Raw genomic sequence first — 23572 nt, forward strand, 5'->3', positions numbered from 1 at the left:
CTAATCTTTGAGTGCTCTGAGTAGCGTCCTCCAGAAAAAGGTTTATCAAATTGCGGAATAAATGCAAGGGCTCTGTGGGCATCTCTAAACCCTCAGAAGGTATTAAATTTCTTGTCCACCCTCTTTGAATTCTTTGGTCTTCTTGCTCTTATCCTCGAGAAAGTCATATCGATTGGCTCTATAAAAGTGGTTTCTCTTTGAATAAAACATCTGGTCCTTAGAGTCTAAACTTTTAGAAGAGGACGAATCCTCGTCAATATTGTCAGGAAATTGTTGAGATTTGCGGTAGGATCTGCTTTTCTTGGCCTTCTTCTTGTTCTTTTCATGTCTGATTCTTTCGTGTTTCTTGCCCTTTCTATCCTATCACTCGAATCAGAAGAGGAGCTGTCGGAATTGTCAGAAGAAGCTAAGGACGAACTGGACAAACCCTCGAAGCATACATGTTTCTTTGGTTTTTGTGCATTTGCAAAAGAAGTCTGGCGACCCAAGTAACCCGGGTCCCATACGATTCTCATGTATAGATGCCTTGCTACGTCTCCTCGGATGCTTCTTGGTTCCCAAAAGTTGGTTGACTTATCTTTCAACAACGTCGTCGAGTTCATCTTCAGTGATGAACGGCCGTGGAACTGGAGGTTTTTTAGAGCTGACTTCAAGGGTGAATCGATGGTCATCCGCCACCGGGAGTGCATCTCATCAATCGAGTGCTGGGTCAAAAGTTTCGCATTATGGGGATCCTTCAAAAACTAGAGCATCTGCTTTGCGCAATCATCAACCTGTTGTTGACGCTACATCTCCATCTGTTCGTACTCCGTAGGCCGGAGTGGCCCGTACTCTTTGTCTGCTGTTTCATTAGAATTTTCCATGCTGTCACTCGTTCTAGAATTGTTGGGTAGTTCGTTTGATTCTTGCGGAAATCATCACCTGAATCCATGTGTGTCCCGGACAAGGGATCGGATTTCCCAGTAGAAGAGTAGAAGAGAAATCGGCTGAGCTCTGATACCACTGTAACAGACTTGGACACCCCACGTCAAGAATCTGACACAACACACAAGAGAATCACTCAGTTGAGTCGACACAGTCGGCGTAGTTCCGTGCCCAGAGAGATTGGTCCCAAAGACTGGCCCCCTGTCACAAGATGGTCACCATGTGCCTACGGAAAAGAACAGACTGAACAACTCTAAGCACTTCAATAACAACTGAACTGAAAGAGAGAGAGAGAGAGAGAGAGAGAGAGAGAGAGAGAGAGAGAGAGAGAGAGAGAGAGAGAGAGAGAGAGAGAGAGAGTGGCGAAGTTCCACCCCAGAGAGTATTGGCCCCAAACCTTTGGGCCCCTTTCGGTATTTCTTTTTATTACTTGAACTCAGTACAATGCTGGTACTCCACCCTCTGCACCTTCGTAATGAAGCATGCCAGAGAATGAGCCCTTGGCTCATATTTAAAGGCCCTTGGCAATAAAAAACAGTTTTATGAAAATCTTTCAAATTCAAAAGCAACTGGCCCAAAAGAAGGTGCTCAAAAGCTACTAGCGCAAAAGCAGGAATCCGTACAGCTCTGCCACGTCAACAACCATCGTGAAAGGTGGAAATTCGTACAATCTGCCACGCGAGCAGCCATCATAAAATCCGAAAATTGGTACAGCAGCTGCCGCGTCATCAGCTCGCAAATTAGCCTATGTGTGTGCTGGGTCCAACTTTATTTTAATGCCTTTATGTCACTTGGGCCCCATTGAACAGGGTCCCATAAGTTGGCGGGAACTCTTCTTTAAAAATAGGCCACTCGGCAAGACTTTGCATGTTGGTAAAACTTCTTTTGCTGCTTCTGCTTCTTCACTTAGGGTTTAGGTCCCTGGCCAGTTGACCAGTGTTTTGGCCAAGGTAAACATCAAGTTTCCTACTTTCAAGGGACTCTCCTCAGAAGATGCAGACGACCATGCAAGGAGGTTTGTATCTCTCTATAGAGGTCGTGGTCTTAATAGAGAAGATGCTTATTTGGTGCTGTTTCCGTCAACCTTGGATGGTTTAGCAGACAAGTGGTACAGTCAGTTTGCAGAGAATCACTTTCCAACTTAGGCAGCTTTAAGACAACAGTTCTGTGCAGCATTCGGGCCAGGTGACTTCCAGGAAAAGGTTTTGGATGAGTTGGCCAACGTAATGCTCGAGCCAGAGGAGACTTTGCAGAACTCTTGACTAAAACCAAGTCTCTGGTTGCCAAGCTTCCTCAGTAACCAGGGGAATTTATGGTCAAGAAGTGGGTAGAGAAAGCTCTTCCAAAGACGTCTCAGCAGAAACTACGCGAAAGTCTTCGACCTGAAGCATCTCTGGAGGAGTTTATAGCGGCCGCTACCAGGATAGGAGGAGCAAGGAGGCCAGGCAAGGACCCCCTTCAGGTGGAGACTGCCTCAGCACTCACAAAAAATCCCTCTGATCCCTTGCTTTCTGTACGCAGGGAGTTAGAAGCACTGAAGTTACAAAGAGCACTTCAAGAGGAGAGGTCCTTCTCTCTTAGACTGGAAAAATCTCCACAGCAAGAGGCTTTAGAACAAATCGAGTGGGAGCTAGAAGAGCTCCGGGCACAGCAACACACTAAGCCGCCGATGGTGTGGTGTTCCTCTTGTCGCTCTCTAGGGCATCCTCCTCGGGACTACCCACTTCGAGCTTACTGCCATTTTTGCAAGAAACCTGGCCATGATGACAAAGAGTGCTATTATTTGAAGGGAATGCGGCAACTACAACAGAGCTGCATCCAACATGGTTTCACCCTATGGCCATCAAAACCCTATGCCACCTCTGCTGACAACACCTCCTATGCAAGGTATGCACAACAACTTTGCATCTCCCAACTTTTATCATGTTAATTCTCCTTCGGTTCCTCAAAGCTTCTACACATGAGCATCCGTCCCCATGCAGCAAGGGTCGAGACCACCTCGCCCCTCCTATAGGCCAATTTTGTGCTACAGCCACATTTCAGAGCAAATGTCCGTTTCCAGAAGAGTCCTCTCCTTGCCGACACTGACCTGAAGCTAAGGATCACTATAGTAAGGACTGCCCAAAACAACGCACATCCACATCTGCAAGCACAAGCGAGAACCAGCAAGAGTTTATATTCGCAAAGATCAACCTAATCACAGTAAGCACCATTCCACATGCCCGGCCTTCCACTCTTGTAGTTGCAAAATGTGTTGAAACAGGTGGAAGAGCCTGTTGGTGTGCTCACACGGGCATAGAGAGCTGCTCTTAGTCTCAGCCTCCCTGACGGTCCAACTTTTTCATCTCCAGTCACACAAATAAGTCAACCTCCCCTAGTAGCTGACAAACCAGCAGGTAGTGCCAAGAGCCAACCTACCCCTCTTCTCTTAGATGTTGATGGTGGCTTCATGGAAGCAGTAGAGGACTTGCAGAAGCTCAAGATACCAGAGCAAGCACTGATCAAAAGAGAGAAGCCTACAGCAGAGACTATCTTGAAAAACACCTTTCAGTAAGTGTCATTGTACGATATGCTTCGACTTGATGCAAATTTTCGAAGTGACACCCTTTCCATCATTCAATTTCTGTATCCTGATGCAGGGTCTAGTGGCGGGCACCTACCATTGCAGCCCTTAGAGTCCTACATGATTTCATTTCCCGCTGCTCCGCTCACTGATTACAGGAGTCTTCGTCTCATCGCGTCTATTCTAGGGCGCGACTTCTCCGGTGTCATAGTGGATGGTGGGTCGGGTATTAACTTGATGCCCGAATTCTCTATGTTGGCATTGGGTCTCTAGCCTACTCGGCCCGCTCCCTTTACAGTGACTTTGGCAGACCAAAGAACTGTCTACCTTGTGGGAATAGTAGACAAGGTCCCTCTGCAGGTACAAGACTTCACATTCAACCTAGATTTTGTTGTTGTTCGCCTCCCTCAGATAGAGGGCGGGTTTCCATTACTCATTGGATGACCATGGCTACGCCACACAAAGGCATTACATGATTGGAGAACTGATTCAATGTGGATACGTAGCCCAGGCTATCCAATGAAACCTATCCGCCTTGAAGGGGGAATGGATCCGATGGTGAATCATAGTTCTCTATCAATGGAGTCAAACTCCCCAACCGAACCATCCTACTCCACCAGATGGACCAAAAGAAGACTTGCTGGAGTGGTTGGAGGCTACCCACTCTATGCCTTGCTATGTGGTCTCCATTCAAGCCTTGCCAGAGGATACACCATCTTCCAGTGTTGCTACAGTGGCTGAGCCGAGCGCATCGACTCCATTGCTCCCAGAGGTTGATAGCTTAGTTGGCCCCTCAGTAGAAGCCTTTGAACTTGGTGAGCCTATCAAAGACCATAGAAGGGGTAAGAAATCTCCTTTACAAGAGTTCATCCACGCCACACCCTCAGCCTCACCTGTGTCTGATACCTTGCCCTAGTCCAAGCTATCCTATGTACCCGATGAACTTCCTTTCGACGAGCTTCCACCCGGATGGTTACAAGAAGATTATGCCGATTTCAATATCGATCAGACGCCAGCTCATGATGTTCGGAAGCTCACAGAGGCGGCAAGGTCTTCTCTTCTTGATGCATCCTCGCCAACTACACCGCCTGACCCCGTCAAAGAAGTCAACCTAGGCGACCTTGACAACCATCAGCCTCTATCCTGTTAGCCACTTGGTTATGGGATCACCCCGTGATACTCGACCAGGCAATCTCTTTCGTGCACTCTTTCAAGGATGTGTTCTGGTCTTACCACAATTTGGAAGGGATCCCAGCAGAGTTAGGAGTCCACACAATCCCTCTGGTTGAGGGGGCTAAGCCGGTCAGAGGACGGGCTTACAAGCTCAACCCCAAGTATGCAAAAGCAGTCAAAGTCGAGTTAGAAAAAATGCAAGAAGGAGGTATTATTGTGCCAGTGGAGCACTCAGAATGGTTGTCCCCTATGGTTATCACTCCCAAGAAGCAGTCTAACAAAATTCGAGTTTGCGTGGACTACCGGGCTTTGGGTAAGGTGACAATCCCGGATGGATTTCCGACTCCTTTTACTGAGAGAGTCCTCAAAGATGTTGCTGGGCATGTACTGTACAGTTTCATGGATGGGTTCAGCGGCTACAATTAGTTAGGAATACATCCTGACGACCATAGAAAGATAGCTTTTGTTACTCCATGGGGAATTTTTATCTACAAAAGGATGTCCTTTGGGCTGAAAAACGCTCCTCCTTCATTCAATCGTATTGTCTACATCATATTTTGTCCCCTGCTCAACGACAATCTCAAAATCTTCATGGATGATTTTTCCACCTTCTCTGGCGTCTAATGTTCCACCCCGGTGGAAAACTTAGAGAAGCACCTGGCTCAACTCTCTGTAGTCTTCTCGAAGTGTTGTGAGGCGCGCCTTAAGCTCAATCCAAACAAGTGCCACTTTTTGGTGACTCAAGGTACGCTATTAGGTCATGTCGTGTTTGCTGAAGGTTTAGCACTTGACCCTGAGAAAATAGTGGCCATTTTAAGATTGTCCCCTCCACTTAATCCCAAAGGTGTTCAAAGCTTTGTAGGCCATACAGGCTATCATCGGAGGTTCATTCGCATGTATGCAGAGGTTGCCCAACCCTTGACTCGCCTGACTAGTGTTGCTGTACCCTTTCAGTGGTCCACAGTTGAATCCCAAGCTTTTGCCTATCTCAAAAAGCGCCTAACTGAGGCACCTATTTTAGTTGCTCCTGATTGGTCCACTGCTTTTCATGTCCCTACTGATGCTAGTCAATTTGCGGTCGGCGTGGTCTTGACTCAGCCGAGCAAGGAGTTCAACCTAGATCGCCCAGTCCACTATGCTAGTCGCCTGCTCACAAAGGCTGAGCGCAACTACAACACCACATAAAGGGAAGGTTTGGCTATGGTGTATTCTTTACAAAAGTTTCGTCATTACTTGTTAGGGGTTCACTTCACTATAATCATTGATCGTCATGCACTGCGCTATCTTCTGAATAAACCCCAGGTTGCAGGAAGAGTCTGGAGGTGGCTACTGATATTCCAGGAATTTGATTTCGACGTATTTCTTCGTCCAGAACGTCATGGCCGGTCACCTCTCTGGCATACACACAAGTGAGCCAGATACTAGGGTTGATGATGGCTTTCGGATAGTCATCTCTTTAAGGTCGACACGACCCCGGAATGGTATGGAGATGTGTCACAAGACGATACTATGTGCCAATATAAAAGAACAGATTGAACAAACTTTTAGCACTTCAATAACAACTGAACTGAGAGAGAGAGAGAGAGAGAGAGAGAGAGAGAGAGAGAGAGAGAGAGAGAGAGAGAGAGAGAGAGAGAGAGAGAGAGAGAGAGAGAGAGAGAGAGAGAGAGAAACGACACGCGACACGGAGTGGCGGAATTCCACCCCAGAGAGTATTGGCCCCAAACCTTGGCGCGCCTTTCGGTATTTCTTTATATTGCATCAACATAGTACAAGCCGGTACTCCAGACTCTGCACCTTCTGTAGGAAGCATGCCAAAGAATGAGCCCTAACCTCATATTTAAAGGCCCTTGGCTTGAAAAGCAGTTATAGTGAAAAGCCTTTAAAACTCAAAAGCATCTGGTCCAAAAGCAAAGCCAAAAAGTTGCGAGCGTAAATCACGGAAATCTGTACAGCCTGCCACGTCATCAGCCAGCGCAAAACACGGATATCCGTACAACCTACCATGTCATCAACCAGCGTAATTTTCGAAAATCTGCCAGCTTTTCTTGTGCGTGTGGGTCTTGCTTTAGTTTAATCCTTTATGTCACTTGGGCCCCCATCGGACGGGGTCCCCATAAGTTGGTAGGACTTCTTCTTCTGTTACTTGTTCTTCTTACGGTTTAGGCCCCTCGGCCGACATCTGCAAGTTGACTCCCTTCTTCAGGGCTTTGACATGTCAGCAGTTTGTGACATCTCCCCTTCTTGAAAGAGAGTAATCGTCCGCGATTACAACATATTTGCAAAACAACTCAAGTTAGCTCAAAACTTTCCGAGGGTCATTCTGAGGGACATTCCAAGGGACAATCGGTTTGCTGCTTTTGTTAAGGAGTTAGCTTCTCCTTTCGGCTCTTTTGATCAAGAAGTTAGCTTCTCCTTTCGTCTCATCAAAACTCTCGATATTCCGGCGTAGCAAAATTAGCCATCACACCCAGACCGTAGTGATCTTCCACGGGTGTCTTGATGCAGTAAAATTACATACCCAGGCAATCACATCCAGTTAGGAATATTCAGTGGTTGGCACATCACAATGCAACACAAATGCTCACATATGCATGTTATAAGACATAGAAACATAAAGCCGCCGATGAACACTCCTCCTGCATAACCTAACAAGGTTCGGACCGGGAGATATTCTACGACTCCCTCATCGCTCCTCCCGCATAACCTAAAAAGGTCCGGGCCAGGATATATAGAGGCCTTTTGCAACCGAACGCCCCCCAGACCGCAGCCTGCGTCGTTTGGAGGTGCTGGGAGTAAGACTTCTTAATACTCCTCCCACATAACCATCCAGGTCCAGGCCGGGAGTCACAACAACAATACTCCCACATAAATAACCACAAGGGTTCGAGCCATGAGTATGAACAAGCATTCTCAAACATCATTTCTCAGTACTCCACCCGGGAGTAAACTCACCAGTCATTGAAACCAGTATTACAACCAGAGTCAAACAATTCAAATCGGCAACAAGATAGGTTCAAAACAGATACCATCCATTTCAAACAAATTCCAAACAGGATCACCAAACAAGTTCTCAAACAGATTTCAAACTTAAAAAGCAATCTCGACATCAGTCGAGCCTGAAAAGTCAATTGACTTTCCATCCTGAAACCTGCACCAAAAAATTAGGGTTAGGTTCATTCCATAGGGTCGTAGCCGAGCACAACATGGTCCATCAGCTCTTGGACAAACAGTGTTTTTTTGGCGGCCCAAGAAAAGCTCGCAGATTTTCAAAAATTACGCTAGCTGATGACGTGGCAGGCTGTACGGATTTCCGCGTTTTGCACTGGCTAATGACATGGCAGGCTGCACGGATTTTTGTAATTTACGCTGGCAGCTTTTGGCTTTGCTTTCGGACCAGATGCTTTTGAGTTTTGAAGGCTTTTCACTGTAGCTGCTTTCCAGGCCAAGGGCCTTTAAATATGAGGCTAGGGCTCATTCTCTGGCATGCTTCCTGGAGAAGGTGCAGAGTCTGGAGTACCGGCTTGTACTGTGTTGATGCAATAGAAAGAAATACCGAAAGGGGCGCCAAGGTTTGGGGCCAATACTCTCTGGGGTGGAATTCCGCCACTCCGTGTCGCGTGTTGTCTATCTCTCTCTCTCTCTCTCTCTCTCAGTTCAGTTGCTATTGAAGTGTTAAAGACTCTTCAGTTTGTTCTTTTATATTGACACGTGGTGCCCGTCTTGTGACAGTGGTATCAGAGCACCAGGCGTATGCTTTTCTGAAAGCATACCGGTCCCACAAAAGAGCAGACAGAGCAAACCATAGACTTCTGGAATTTATTCGAGGTATCTTCGCCCACCAACCCCGACTTATTAGCCACTCCCACCCTTACTTCATCGCGCATCGGGCGCGCTCTCGTCTTCACTGCTCATGTCTTACATGGCATAAGCCAATAAGATCACTTGCAAGAGAAGGATCCAAGATTTGTTTCGAGCTGCTGTTTTTCTCAGAGACAGTACCATGCCGATGTCTATAGCTACCAAGCGACACACTTCCAAGGAATTGGCAAGCTTTCAAGAAAAAAATTTGCCCGAAGCTATAGGGTTTCTGACATCTTCCTTCGGAGTGCAACTTCTGGTAGAGTGGGGCATCCAGAAATGCTTGCCATGGAAACCCTATCAGATTATAACTTGAAGTTTCTCGACATCTCCTAGTAGATGTCTCTTCACGATCAGATGACCTTGGAGGTCCAGTGCGATTGCTATCTTGAGACTAGTGGTCTTGCTTTATTTTAATCATTTATGTCACTTGGGGCCCCATCGAACGGGGTCCCCATAAGTTGGTAGTACTTCTTCTTCTGTTACTTGTTCTTCTTAGGGTTTAGGCCCCTCGACCGACATCTGCAAGTTGACTCCCTTCTTCAGGGCTTTGACACGTCAGCAGTTTGTGACAAGATGTGTTACATCTGCTCTCTACCGGCCTATATCCTGAGAATGCTTCTCCCTTGCAAAAAAGAAGACTCTTGTTGAAGTCTAGACCCTTCTCTCTGATTGGACAGCTCTACAAATCTGCGCCAGATGGTGTGCTACGCAGGTGTGTCTCTCCTCATGAACTGGACCACATTGTGGAAGATGCACACTGTGGTCTTATAGGTGGCCATTACCCTCGTCACATCACGACGCAAAAAATCTTACAGACAGGCTTATGGTGGCCCTATCTATTCAAAGATGCTATAGCTCATGTCAAGATTTGTGATGTCTGTCAACGATGTGCACCCAAGCCTAGCAAGCAATCCAATCGCCCTCTGCAGGCATCTATGGCCTGGTTGCCCTTTGAGCGATGGGGCTTGGACCTTGTTGGTCTAATTGCTCCACCTGCTCAACCTGGCAATCGTAAGTATCTCCTAGTAGCGACGGATTATGCAACCAAGGGGGCCGAGGTAGTGACTACCATCGATTGTACAGCAGCCACTGTCGCAAAATTTTTGTATGAAATTATTTTTTCTAGGTTTGGGTGCCCTCTTGAAATCACAAGTGATAGAGGTAGTCATTTCATCAACGACCTGATCTCCACGCTCCTCGTGAATTACAAGATTTTTCATCGCAAATCTTGCTCTTACTATCCCAGAGCAAATGGGCAAGCCGAGAGCACTAACAAAGCGCTAATCGCACTTCTCAGGAAAGCTTGTCACCTGCATCCAACTTCTTGGGCTCAAGCTATCCTCGGCACAGTCTGGGCTTATCGCACCTCCAAAGCAACCACTAACCACACCCCATTCCAGCTAGCTTTTGGTTTAGAAGCACTTGCACCATACGAGTTCAACTCAGGCTCAGCAAGAGTGGGAAGCGTTTGCGTCACAGCGGGTATTGCTTCCGCAAACCTCTCTCGAAGTTGGAAGAAAGCAGGATGTTAGCTTCACATGCCTGTAAGCCGAGCAACTTCGTCGCAAAGCGTGGCATGATCGCCATCTCAGAAAGCCGAAAATAACGCAAGGGACACTGGTGCTACTCTATGAAGCTAAATATCTGAAAAAAGCTAAGAAGTTGGTCCCAGCTTGGCAATAGCCATTCATGGTACAAGAGATTTTGCCACAGGGGGCTGTCCAGTTAGTCACTCTGGAAGGTGTTCCCTTGCCGTTGGTAATGGATCTAGAATCAAGTTGTAACAAACTTGGACACTCCAAGTCAAGAATCAACCGCGACAGCACCAAATAACCACTTCAAAACAATTCACAGATCACAATAGATTTGCACTGGCCTGACGGAGTTCCGTGCCTAGAGATATTGGCCCCAAAGACTGGCACCCCTTTCGGTATTTCTTTTTATATTAATCAATCATCAAAGTACAAGAGAGCGGTTAGGGTTTCACTCTCAGACTCTGCGTCCAGACGCTCTGAGAAGTGAGGCCCTCACCACTAATTTAAAGGTTACAAGGGATGCCCAAAAGCAGAGCCCCAAAAGCTTTTAAAATCAAAAGCATCAGTTCTCTCTCTCTCTCTCTCTCTTAGAGAGTCTTTTCTCTTCTTTTTTATAAAAAAAAGCAAAAGCAAAATTCGCGTCGCTCATCATTTTCCAAATTTAAAAAAAAATAATAAAAAAAAAAATCCGCCTCCGCGATTTCCGGAATTTAGGGTTTCTAGCAAAAATTAGGGTTTGCAGGAATTTTAGGGTTTCTGGCAGAAATTAGGGTTTCTGCTGTCCGCCACGTCATCACTTTGTGACATACCCCCCTCTTGAAAGCATTGTAATCGACCGCGATTACGCCTGCAAAACCGACAAAAGCCATAAACCGTCTTAGCAGACACTGACTGTTAGTACCTACGTACTAGGAACACACATCTAGCACATGTACAAAATCGACAGTCACATTACACGACATCACAGGACATCACCAGACATCACAGGACATCACATGACATTCAACATTCATTCGGATCTTAGACCGTGATTTATCGGCAATGTAGCTAGCAATCACATCTAGGTCCAATCGGGACCTCATCGATGTCCGATTGACTAACCCCTATTGCAACCATGTCTATTCGAGATCAATCAGACCATGGTTGGCCGGATCGGGATGCCTCCTTTGAGCCGACGCCCACCTTGGGTATGGCAGTCCTACCGGACATCCGCTGGACGGGGGCCTTTTTCTACCAGGCGAAAATCCTGGAGTACCTGGGCAAGATTCAGTACGATCTGTGAGTTACAAGGGTTTGTCCCTCTCTCTCAGCCTTGGTCCTCAAATGCATCACTGAATTCGTTTGGTGATTTCCCGACGTTACCCTCGGGTGGCGTGACTAACAAGGGAACATGGACTGACTAACATGGCATGAAAAGACTTTTTACTCCCCCGAGGGGGAAACTTGCTTCCATTCCCCGTTGACATGCCACGATACGGCATGGAAGCACTTTTCCCTTTGTCGGCAAGTCCGCAAGGTAATTTGTCTTTGACTCGTTTGCGTGCACGCGAAGCAAAGGCAGTTCCTTGCTGGCTTGCCGGCTCTAGCCCAAAAAAGTAAAAAGTAAAAAAGTCTATTCGAGATCAATCAGACCAAAATGTTGCAGTCATTTCGTCTACCAGTTCCTGCACTCACAAGAAGTCAAGAACAAATCAGTATCATAATCAGGAATTCCATTTCATAAAGTCATCCAGCAGAATACTGTCATCTCTCAGTATCCCTGAAGCTCAAAGAGACATCAGTGACTTTAGTATCAAAATCGAGGCATCTGTTGACAAAGGAGCGGAGTAACTCCCCTCTTGTGCATCCCATTGCACCAGATCTTCGGCCAAGCTGAGTTTCTGGGTTCCATTTGGAGTAGACTATGCTAAACCAAAACATCGAGGTAAAGTTTCACAATCCGAGGAGTATCTGCTAGGTCCTCCTCCTCCATCCACTTCGCATCAAATGCAGGAAAGTTCTTGAACTTAACCTAGAACCGCCTTCGGACTTTACCTTTCTTCGTATCATTATGTGCCAAAATCTGTTCAGGAACAAGGATCTCCTCGTTTTCTTCCACTTTGGGTTGCTCATCAGGCTCCCCATCATCAGGCACATCACCCTTAACAGGGTTCAAGAGACTCACATGCAATGCATTGTGAATCCTCCAAGTATCTGGCAGTTTCAATCGGAAGGAGACATCATTTATCTTGTCAGTAATCTGGAAAGGTCCGTAGTATCACATACTAAGCTTTGGAAAAAGCCTCTCCTTTCCCTTTTTCTTTCTTAGGCGTGCCTTCTCAAAAGTAAGAGCACCCAATCGTCCTCCTTCAGTTTCCAGTCGCGACGATGGCGATTCGCTGCCTTTTTCTGTCGTTCTTGAGACTCCTGCAAAGTCTCGCGAACCTTGGCAAAAGCCGTATCCAAATCTCGCGAATATTCATCCGCTTCAAATTTCTAATCTTTCGTGCTCAGGAAGGATGGAACCTTCGCAACACTTTCAACAATCTCACATGGCGTCTTCCCCGTCGAAGAGTGTATCGTGTTATTGTAGGCAAATTCCACCAAAGGTAAGTTCTTTTCCCATTGAGTCTTCTGATCCGAGATACAAGACTTCAATAAATCTAAAATCACTGAATTGGCAATCTCAAATTGCCCGTCAGTCTGCAAGTGGAACGATGACGAGAACTGCAACTTTGTGCCAATGTTCTCCCAAATTGCTTTCCAAAACAAATTGATAAATCTGGGGTCTCTGTCGGAGACAATCGTCTCATACGTGCCATGTAATCAGAAAATCATCGTGATCATTCTGTATTCTCGGGAGATTAAAAAAAAAATGAAATCCATTTCAATATTTTCCCAGGGGCGGGTGGGTATGGGTAAAGGCTGTAACAATCCCTGTGCCTTATGCCTGTCAAACTTGACCTTCTGGCATACCAAGCAACTGCGCACAAACTCTTCCACATCCTTCTTTAGTCTCGGCCAAAAGAAATCTCTCTCTACCCCTTTCATGGTGGTAGCAATGCCGCGGTGACCCGTAAAAGGTGGACAGTGGCAATCAGTCATAACCTTTTCCCTCAACGGCTGTGTAACGCACAACATAGTCTTTTTCATCAAGTAGCCTTCCCGAAGGAAGTATCCAGCTACTGTCTCCCCATCCCGTATCCGTGTGAAAATATCTGCAAAATCTGTATCTGTGGCATACTAATCGACCATATCCTCCAAGCTCCTATGATGTATCGCGGAAATAGCCAGAACCAACGGTTTCCGAGACAAAGCATCTGCCACCACATTCTTTTGTCCCTGCACATGGACAATCTGGAAGTGGAACTGTGACAAGATGTTCACCCACCGCATCTGCTTTTCCGAAAGCTGCTTCTGTGACAAGAAGTAGCGCAAACTCTGATGGTCTGTAAAGACAGTAAAATCCGCTCCGAGTAGGTAATGCCGCCACTGAGTAAGAGCGTGGATAACCGCCAAAAGCTCTTTCCCATAGATCTGTGCTGTCATCTGCGGCCTAGAGAACAAACGGCTCTCGTAAGCTATGACATGGCCTTCTTGCATCAAGACCGTACCCAAACTACGACCACAAGCATCACAATATACTTCAAATGACTTCTGGAAGTCCGGCAAAGTCAAAATATGGTCCTGTAGTCAATTTCTCTTTCAATGTCTGAAAGGCAGTCACCTCTGTGGGTCCCCACGAAAAAGGTACTCCTTTCTGTGTCAATGTATGCAAAGGGGAAGCAACCTCTACAAACTTTCGTATGAACCGCCTGTAGTACAAACACAGTCCCAAGAAGCTTCTAGCTTCATGGACATTCCTCAAATCGGGCCAATCACGGATAGTCTCTATCTTGGCTGGGTTCATTTGCACTCCTGCGGCTGACACAATGTGTCCCAAAAAGTGTATCTCTGGTAGGAAAAATTCACTTTTCTTTGCATTTATCACTAACTTGTGATCTCGTAATGCCTGAAAGACCTGAAGCAGATGATCTCTGTGTTCTGCCTCATTCTTGGAGAAAACAATGATGTCGTCAAAGAAAGTGCCAACAAATAGCCTGTACTCTCGAAAAATCCTATCCATCATCCGGTTTAATGTCGCAGGAGCATTGGTTAAGCCAAAAGGCATCACCAAAAACTCAAATAACCCAAAAGTCGTTCGAAAAGCTGTCTTGTAGACATCTCCTGGTGCTATCCTGATCTGATTATATCCACTCTTCAAGTCAATCCTGCTAAAGCACGAGGATCCCTGTAACCTGTCGAGTATATCATCGATCCTAGGAATCGAAAATCTGTTCTTGATGGTGATTTCGTTGAGAGTGCTATAATCGATACACATTCTCCAAGATCCGTCTTTCTTCAAAACCAACAACATTGGAGAGCAATACGGTGAAGTACTAGGCTGGACAAGACCCTTTTCCAAGAGCTCTTTCACTGAGTTCATAATCTTTTCATTCTGTACTCGGCTCACACGATAAGGTGGCCGATTCGGTGGCGTGCTTCCAGATATCAGATCAATGGTATGATCTTCAGGCCCTCTCAAAAGCAATCGGCATGAGCGTGGAGAAAAAAATCTTGGCGTTCTTTTCTTCAGGTCAAAACATATTCAACTTTTATCCATCGTTCAGTTCTCCCAAAAGAATGAGTAAGAAAACTGAAGTTCTTCAAGTACAATCTCTAAGACCTTCATTTATCAAAGTCGCTTTCTCGGCCCGGTAGTCAACCACGGCGTAGTTCTTGTGGTACCAAGGGATCCCGAGTAGAACGTCACTCGCGTGCCCTGAACACCCCTGTCATTGCAAACAAAGTTTGCCAATGCTCGGTGTAATGGCAACATCCGATCCGGGTGCCAGTCGAACTACCTCCGCCTGTGGCGTCAGTCTGTCGGGCGTAGTTCCAAATCGAGCCGCCAATTCCAAGTGAAAAGAAGTTGGCCTTGGCTCCTTCAAAAGAGCTTCCTGATCCTTCACTTTGCCCCGAAAGCGGCAAAGTTTGTACTTTCATTCATTAGATTCGGTGCAGGTCCCACGCCATGTTGTACTAGTTCTGCTTTTCTATTTGCCTTTTCTGCCACATTTCTCAGCTGCTCTCGAACTCTCAGACCTGTCGTCGTCTTTATCATTCTGTTCTTTCTGTGCCTTATCAGGGCACTTTGTGGTAATATGTCCATGTTCCCCGCATCCAAAGCACTTCCCCTCTCTGATGAAGCGAGCTCTCTCCTCAGGAGTAAGCTTGGGTCGTGCATCCTTTTTTTTTCTCTGGGTTGCTCTTTTTCATTCTACTTTCATTCCCAGAAGTCTGTTCGGCTTGTTGTGTCATGGCCTCATCTGTGGGGTAGGTCAGACTGCCAGAGTGAATGGCAAAGCCCCGCTTCGCATGACTCATCAACTCCTGAATAGAAGCTGACTTCTGTTCCAAGCAGTGATCTCGGATCTCTGTAGGTAGACCCAAGGTAAACCGCTCAATCTGTTCTCTGAACGAGATCTTCTTGAATGAAGAGGCGGGTAGAAAAGAGCTCCAGAATCTTTCACAATAAGAATTCACTGTATCGCTCTTGGTCATCCGGAGATGGTTCCAAGCACAGCTCGTATATCTCGCTCAAACTCTTGAGTCAACCAAGAAGAAATAAAAAGCCTCTTGAATTTCAGCCATGTAACTGGCACAGTCTTGCTTAATAGAAGCATGGACCACCAAGTACGAGCATTCCCCTTAAAGTAAGAGGCAGCTCTCCGAATCTTGGAGTGCTCTGAATAGCATCCTCCCGCGAAAGCGATGTCAAACTCCTGTATAAAAGACAAAGCCTTCGAAGCATCTGAGTGTCCTCAAAAGTATCAAACTTGATCGAGTGGCCACCTTCCTTAAACTCTCGGACTTTCTTGCTTTTATCTTCGAGAAAGTCATACTGGTTGGCTTTGTAAAAAAAATTCTTCTTGTTCGCATAAAACTGTCCGTCATCGGAATCTGAGCTGTCTGTAGACGAGTCCTCAGTAGAACTGTCAGTCTCTGGGCGAGATGTAGCCTTCTTTTCCTTTTTCTTGCCCTTTCCGAAGCTTTGTGTCTTGCTTCGCTTTTTGCTTTTTCTGTCTTCTTCGCTCTAATCCGAGGAGCTAGAAGAACTGTCAGAAGAACAAGAAGAAGAACTAGGTACTCCTTCAAATCGAACACGCTTCTTCCGTTTCTTTGGCTTGTCAAATGTCAACCGACGACCGAAATATCCCTGGAAGTCAGTGCCTTTCTTCTGCATTTGCCGTGCTTTTTGTCTTTCTTTTGCACGTCGAAAAGCTGAGCAATCCGTGCTTCAACCACGTTCTCCAGTTCCTGCTCCGTATATTTTCTTGAAGGCTGAAGGTTTCTTGAGAGCGGGTTTCGGGAGTGGTGTTGTGGTTCTCTTCCACTCCGTCTGTACCTCTTCCAAAGAGGTTTGGTTCATATATTTTGCCATCTTCAGGTCCTTGGCAAAATTGAGCATCATCTTTGTTGCATTGCCAATCAATTGACGACACTCCATCTCTGTTTGCTCTGCCTGAGTAGGCCGAGGCGGGCCATACTCTCTGTCTGAATCTTCGTTGTGATCCCAGCCCGCATCTCGAGATGCAGAGGGAGTCGAGTGATCATTGCCTGAAGCCATAGGTGCCGCGGAAAAAAAAAAATTCGGGGATCGGATTTCCCGTAGAAGAGAAATCGACCGTGGTCTGATACCACTGTAACAAACTTGGACACTCCAAGTCAAGAATCAACCGCGACAGCACCAAATAACCACTTCAAAACAATTCACAGATCACAATAGATTTGCATTGGCCCGGCGGAGTTCCGTGCCTAGAGATATTGGCCCCAAAGACTGGCTCCCCTTTCGGTATTTCTTTTTATATTAATCAATCATCAAAGTACAAGAGAGCGGTTAGGGTTTCACTCTCAGACTCTGCATCCAGATGCTCTGAGAAGTGAGGCCCTCACCACTAATTTAAAGGTTACAAGGGATGCCCAAAAGCAGAGCCCCAAAAGCTTTTAAAATCAAAAGCATCAGTTCTCTCTTTCTCTTAGAGAGTCTTTTCTCTTCTTTTTTATAAAAAAAAAGCAAAAGCAAAATTCGCGTCGCTCATCATTTTCCATTTTTTTTTTTTAATAATCCGTCTCCACGATTTCCGGAATTTAGGGTTTCTAGCAAAAATTAGGGTTTGCAGGAATTTTAGGGTTTTTGGCATAAATTAGGGTTTCTGCTGTCCGCCATGTCATCACTTTGTGACACAAGTGCTATCACTGACCCTGGCACTTTAGAAATCTGGTGATGTTATCCCTCCCACCAACAACCATACGACTGTCCCCTCAACTCTTCCTGCTTTACCTTTTCCCTTTTCTCAAGTCTTTCTCATCTGAGTTGTAATCAATGTTATCCTAAAAAAATTCCCTATTCTTACTGTCTGTAGCCATTTTATCCCTCTATCTCATTTATGGAACTTGGGTGGTGAGCCCTCCTATGATTCAGCGTGTTCCTTTTAATTGTGTGGATTAACTCTCACTTTTCACCAACATCTATATGAAACCGGCCCGTAGGGCGGTAGGTGTTGGCTTTCACCCGAAATTCTTTACTTTATACACACACACAGAGCACTTTGCAAAGAGAACCTGCTATGGGAATTAACACTTAATCACACACACAGCTCGGAAGCTAGAATGCTCCGAGCAGACGCCGACAACCTGTAGGTGGGAATCCTTCACGTGTATCCACCTAGATACCATTTGATTTGGCCAAATTTCGGCAGCATAACAGCCCCAAAACTTGCGCGAAACCAATTCCCCTGCTGGAACTCGCTTGCACTGTCGTATACCCTCTGATTCCTGTCCAAAAACAGTAAATTCAGCACGCTGTATTTACTGGTTTTTGCCCTGTTTTCAGCCCCAAACAGTCGCCTAACTGTCCTTTGCCAGTGGGGCACGATTCCCAATGATCCTGGCGTCCGTATGGCTGAAAAACAGTGAATTTACAGCGCATACACAGCGCTGATTTTGCACCTGTACGGTGAGGTTATGACCCTCACCAGTGCCTGCTTTGGAGCAGCAGTTAGCTACCCCTGTTCCTGCTCAAGGAGGCTCTTGCCTCAGCACAAAAGCATGAACCCACACAACTGTACATCAGTCAAATGAGTAGCCCTCTTGTGGGGCATCACATAGCTGCACGTAGGGGAGAGAGAGAGCAGTGTGTAGTGTGCAGGGCATCACTCCTAGCACCACACTGTACATGAGAGGGAAAGAAAGCACTCCATAGCTCCTAACCTGTGACAGGTTGCAAATGAGGCCTCTCCCAGCATAAAAATCAGCGCCCATTTTTCTGCAAGAGGAAAGTTCACCAAAATGTGACACTTGGCGCATTTTCAAGCATTTTCCCGTTTCGGGTTCGCCGCTTAAAAATATCCCAACCGACGCGTCAGTTGACTTCGCGGCAGAGTTATAAAGTGTTCCCCTAGTCATACCGGAGGTAATGACGCGAACACATTTCACGGCCCAAAATAGCAGTTCCCTAAATTTTAGGAGATGCTTCCGTTGGGCTCCCACTGGTCTTATGACCATCTATCCTCATTGGGACCGCATCCAAAAGTGCAATGTGGCCCAAGTGTTGGATACTTATTGTTGGTAGTCCCACCTTGACTTTACGCCTTAATTGAGTTCACTTCCTAGTATCCACCAACTTGCTAAGTGCGACGGGGGGACCTATATGATCTTGCTCTGAGCCTAGACATCCTCTTACCATACGAATTCCAGTGCCGACCACTTCCCGTCTGCGGGTGAATCTACCGTTCACATTGGCCATACAATGTCCGACCGTTTGCTACTTCAAAAAGAGGGTCTCAAAATAAATAAAATAAACCCCATTGGAAAGAAACCAACAACCAAGGTTAGCAGTTGCCACATCTCTGTGACATGGTTAATAACTGCCACGTCCTCGTGACACTATACTCCTTGCTTACAATTGAACTAAAAGAGGTGCATGGCACACGAGACGGAAAGTGGTAGAGTTCCACCCCAAGAGAGCACTGGCCCCAAACCTTGGCGCCCCTTTTGGTATTTCTTTATATTGCTTGAACTCAGTACAATGCCCGTACTCGTGCTCTGCAACGTCACCCGGAAGAGTGCCAGAATATGAGTCCTTTGCACATATTTGAAGGCCCGTGGCCTATGAAAAGCAGTTACATGAAAAAGCATGAAACTCTAAAAGCATCTGGCCCAAAAGGTAGCTTTGAAACCAGCCAACAGAAATTACGAAAATCCGCACAGGTACCACGTCAACACAGTCAGCGTAAAATGTGAAATTTCGAATTGTTTGCAACATCAGCAGTCCAACGCGAATTGCGGGCTGCCTTATAGTTGCTGCTATGTTATCGGTTCTCCGCAACAAGTCTTCTGGGTGCTTTATTTTAATGCCTTTAGTCACTTGGGTCCCATGGCACGGGGTCCCATAAGTTGGTGGGAACTCCTCTTTAAAAATAGGCCACTCGTCAAGACTTTGCTTGTTGGTGAAACTTCTTGTGCTGCCTCTAGTGTTTAGGCTGCTCGGCCAGGATCTGCATGTTGGCTCCGTTCTTCAGTGGCTTGACACGTCAGTAGTTTGTGACACCAATGGAAAAAAGAGTGAAGCCTTATTATTGGTAAAGGTGTTTGTCTCACACATCTGTCGGCTACATGGGTTATCTAAGTCTATTGTTTCAGAGAGAGATGCTAGACTTATGAGCTTGTGAGATGAGTGTGTGAGGATGTGGGTACTTCACTCAAATTCTCCTCGTCATTTCAACCGCAGACTGATGGACAGTCAAAGATAACCAATTTGGTGCTAATTCTCAGTGAGAAATCGCTCCATAAAAAGTGGGTTGAGTGGCAGCTTTTTTTCGGCAGTTTTGAAAACCGTTGACTTTGTAGGCGCCATGTTTTTAGCTTACAAAGCTTCTGGGCGCTAGTTTTTGATAGCTTTTGCTTTTGGGTCGCCTGTCTTTATAATTGAGCCTTGGGAGACCTCTTGGGCAGATCAGTGCACGGTTGCACACTTGCAGAGTCCTCCCAACAGTTGTACTATGTGACTATATCGATGTCACGTGACACATCCCAACCCTATGTGTCCGTGGACAAGCTACACCACAACAGGGTTCAGTCAGTCCCGTCAAGTTAGATTAGCAGTGATCTGGCACTTTTTTGAGTCTATTCGTAGACCGTGCATGCCCAGTCACTTAGCATAGATGCATATCCTCCGATTGCACACAGCATGATCATCGGAATTCCCATCAGAATCCATTAGCATCAGTTAGGGGAATTTTCCAGTGCATTTAGCCTATTTTCCTATTTATTGGTATTTTCACTTATTATTTTTAAGTGACTTTCCAACAAAAGTAGGTAAGGCAATTTTGCTAAGTTAATATATAAGCAAACCAAAGTTCACACTTTCTGGCAGAAGAGGCAGCAGGAGCTCCCCGCTCAACAGGCAACTTCTCAGCAGTACCCCCCCGCCGCAGTAGACCATCGCCATACCTTCCCTTCCCTTGGCGTTTTCTAGCCCAGCCATCACCACCACATGCCTGGCGTTTTCTCTAGCCTTGGTAGCAATACAAGAAATCACTAACGCTAGCAGTCATTGGAGATCGTTGGTATTTTCAGCATCAAAAACGCTGCAAGAACTCAGCCCTTAAGCCTGCAACTAGATCAGCGTTTTATCATCATTTCAGCCCCTTCAAAAGCTGCAGAACCTCAGCGTTTTCAGCCGGCAGAAACCTCTTCAAAAATGCTAGCAAGACCCCAGCAATTGTCCAGCGTTTCAGCCCCAGTCACTAACGCTAGCCTATTGCAGTTTCAGCAGAGAGAAAAACTCAGAATTCAGCATATAGAACAGTAGCAGATTCCCCCCATTCAATTGCAGAAGGTCCCCGAGTTTAGCCCCGAAAAACGCAGCCAAAAACAGTCATTTTCAGCCACCGAAACAGTCCCAGAATTCAGCAATTAGAAGATCTCAGATTTCAGCCATCGTGTCGCCGTCGTCATCACCGTTGTCCTCATTGGCATAGTCCAACTTTGCATCAGTCCATTGCATTCGCATTGTACTCTTTCGTGCAATCAAGTAGACCACTCTCGCCGACGAGAGTGGGGCCTTCGGAGGAGGGTTTTACAAACCTCTCGGTGTTGTATCTCTGCTCTCTCCTTCTCTCAGTCTCATTCACTTGCACGCACAAGATCCACTCACTTTGTTCGTGATCACAGCACTCTCTATAAGACGGAAAGCTCTCTCTTTTTCCCTAAGATCTAAAAGGAACCTTGAGCAGTAAAGATCACTAATCTTGAGAAAATACAACATTCATTCCGCTGCACCTAACAATCAATACAAGGGCACTTGACTTACAGTACATCTGGGAGTGGAACTTTGCCATTCCATATCTCTTAAGTTTAAGTGTTAAAACAGTTTTCAAGTTCAGTTGTGTGATTGCTGTTGATCCATAGCCTCACTAGTGGCTTGCCGGTTGCAAAGAAAGCCATAAGCTGTCTTTAGACTTACCCTTTTTGTTTCAATCTTCTGCTCCTAAGGATAGTCTCTCTAAGTTTGCGTTTCTCTAGAGAGAGAAATGAAATGAAATGTAATATTAACGTCTTCAAAAGGCCAAAATGACCTATGAGATCAAAAGGTTACATGTGGTAAATCTAATACCAGATCTGGGTACAAAGAGAGAGAGAGAGAGAGAGAGAGAGAGAGAGAGAGAGAGAGAGAGAGAGAGAGAGAGAGAGAGAGAGAGAGAGAGAGAGAGAGAGAGAGAGAGAGAGAGAGAGAGAGAGAGAGAAGAAGAAGAAGAAGAAGAAGAAGATTTTAACGTTGTAGGAAACTATCCCAAGAGACCTTAAAGATCTATCCGACGAGGAGAATTGAACTCAAGACCTGTTATTCAAGAGGGAAATGGCATAACCAATCTACCAGACTTGGGTGATAGAAAGGTTATACCATTTTCCTCTTTTTATTAGTGCGTGCATGCACACACGAGAGAGAGAGAGAGAGAGAGAGAGAGAGAGAGAGAGAGAGAGAGAGAGAGAGAGAGAGAGGAATACGTGGAGTGGATCTCCCGACTACACGGACTGCCTACAGACACGCGTCGGATGAACCACCCGACCATAGCCACCATCTGGTAGCTCCCCCGTGCTAGGGCTAGCGTTCAAGGACATAGGCATGCGCTTGTAAGATCGAGCGTCCCATACCACCCGGCCTCACCTCCCCGAGGTGACCTCATGCACTCCTGCTAACCCCTGGGGTCGATAACTGCAAATAAGGCTTTGGCCTCCCTTGTATAATAATGGCCGGCCACACTGGCCGGATTCACACTACGTCCGCTCGGACATTGGACGCCCATCCCGATGGCGTCTAGGCTAGATCCCCCCTCTTGTAAGCGGGACACAACATATTTCCCCCCTTAAGAACCATTGATGTCCTCATCAATGAAGTGGGAATACTGAGCTTTTAAAGCTCTAACTGATTTTCAAGTAGCAAACGTTTTAGATTGGCCCCTCCATTTAATCAAGTACTCGTCATAAGCCTTTTGGCGCAAATGACGGGTACGATGATCTAAAAGTAGCAAGCCAACTTTCTTAAGGCACTCTCCTTTATTCACCTGACACTGAGTGCATCTCTTCACATAGCTCTCTCTATGTAAGAGCGCATCCTTGGGCATTAGAAATATCGCTTGACCAATGCCAAAGTTGTCTGGATGCCTGGGTGCCCAACACTAGGAACATCGTGGCATTCGAACAAAATCCTTTGTCGAACCTCATCGATTTCTGGCACACTGACTTTTCCATTTCTGAACAATAGTCTACCTTTAATGGAATATTATCGCTGTCTCGTCTCATTAGCACGAGTCACTTGGGTCTCCGGACCACCCAAGCCTGTACAGGAGTCATGCCCTCTTCGACCTCTTCCATATCTTGCCAAAATAGCTATTGGAACGACATAGCCTTTGAGAGAGAGATAGAAATCCATCAAGATTTCAGCCATAGACAAGGCATTAACTTCAGGAATCCGGTTGAGTGCATCCGCAACTCGATTGCTGGATCCTTTTCTGTAACGAATCTCAAAGTCAAACTCTTGCATAAGCTCAACCCATCTAGCCTTCCAGCCTCTGAGATCAAAGCGCAAGGAGTGATGGTCTGTCCATGCAACAAACATAGAGCCATACAAGTAGTGCTGCCATTTCCTCAAGGCATGGACTATGACGTAAAGCTCCTTTTCATACGCTGGATAACACATCTTAGCGTCAGAAAGTTTCTTACTTTCAAACGCAACAGGACGTCCATCTTGGTACAACGCCGCACCAATGGCATAATCACTAGCATCCATCTCAACCACAAACGGTTTGCTAGGATCCACAATGTGCAATATTGGCGTAGTAGTCACCAAGTGCTTTAGTGTCCGAAAGCTCTCGTCGAGACGCTCATTCCAGACAATAGGGGGATTACCTTTACGGTGAGGACCCGAAGT

General features: G+C 46.2%; 1 protein-coding gene across 2 annotated transcripts in view; it reads left to right on the forward strand.

The window, feature by feature from the left end:
• LOC147423829 (SNF7 family protein) overlaps positions 1–23572 on the forward strand; it is a 137528-nt gene that overhangs the window by 100568 nt on the left and 13388 nt on the right. The window lies entirely within an intron of this gene.

Source organism: Adiantum capillus-veneris, chromosome 26 (assembly GCF_014529385.1).
Source record: "Adiantum capillus-veneris isolate H3 chromosome 26, ASM1452938v2, whole genome shotgun sequence".
NCBI lineage: Eukaryota > Viridiplantae > Streptophyta > Polypodiopsida > Polypodiales > Pteridaceae > Adiantum > Adiantum capillus-veneris.